Genomic DNA, 948 nt, shown 5'->3' with positions numbered 1-948 from the left:
GGAGAGGGGGGCGCCTGCCGCGAGGAGACAAAGGCGCTGGCGGCCCAGGTGAGACCAGCCACCTGCACCTCTACTGGCAGCACTGGCAACCAGTGGACACGGGAGGCTCCCACCTTCACCCAGTGTCCTTACCTGTCGGCTTCCGGGGTGGCTCCCATAGGACAGACGGTCAGCAGCAGCGAGTCCCGGGGCATGTGCCAGGCTCTGGAAACTGAATGAGGGAAATGCGCAGCGTGTGTGCCAAGCACCCCTCCCCAGCCTGCCCCAGCGAAACAGAGGGCCCCCTAAACACAGCTACTAAGACTTCGAGAGATCTGGCCTGGGCCGAGGGCCAGGGTACACCCCCCAGCCCTGCACTTACCTGCGGCTGATCACCGCCTCTCCAGTGAAGGTGTGAGGGCCGGTGGAGGACTGGGTGGAGAAGGGGCTGCCTGCTCGGGGGCTGAGGGAGGCTGGGCTGGAGCAGGAGGACCGGAAGGAGGACTGGCTGTCAGTGTGTGTCCTCACAGAGCCCTGTGGAGACAAGGGCCGGGAAGAGCGGGCAGCCCATCCCCCTGGGCCCTTCCCCTCAGGCCTTCCCCTCTCTTCAGGGTGCTGGGGCTCCCGGTTGATGTACCAACCTACCTGGAAACGCGTGGCCAGCACCTCCACGGAGCTTTCCCCATTGGTCTGCCTGGGAGAGGCAGCCCGGGATCTGAGGAGAGGACACAGGAGTGAGTGTCACAGGGGTCCTGGAATTCTGCTTAGCTGGTAGAGGCCGGATTTTTCAGCTATTCCCATACCAGGTTCTCAAGACTGGTATCACGTCCAAAACATTCAGACAGCAGGTCGTCAACTTTCGACTTTGCCAAATCCAAAACCAGCAATCACCAACAACCACCATCATTTCTTAAAAGACAGTTTAGCACCAAAAAGCAGGACAATTTCGGCAAAAAGTTCCACAAATTC

The 948-nt window shown here is 60.3% G+C and overlaps 1 long non-coding RNA gene across 1 annotated transcript; it reads right to left on the bottom strand.

The window, feature by feature from the left end:
* Window positions 1–71: 71 nt before the first annotated feature.
* LOC120606255 (uncharacterized) lies at window positions 72–894 on the bottom strand. Its single transcript, XR_005653849.1, has 3 exons — window positions 625–894; window positions 362–513; window positions 72–211 (listed from the first exon to the last, which is right to left on the bottom strand). It is a non-coding gene; the product is annotated as an uncharacterized LOC120606255 (long non-coding RNA).
* Window positions 895–948: the final 54 nt, after the last annotated feature.

This window comes from Pteropus medius, unplaced genomic scaffold, assembly GCF_902729225.1.
Source record: "Pteropus medius unplaced genomic scaffold, Ma_sr-lr_union100, whole genome shotgun sequence".
Taxonomy (NCBI): Eukaryota; Metazoa; Chordata; class Mammalia; order Chiroptera; family Pteropodidae; genus Pteropus; species Pteropus medius.
This window is presented reverse-complemented; position numbering and strand designations above follow the sequence as displayed.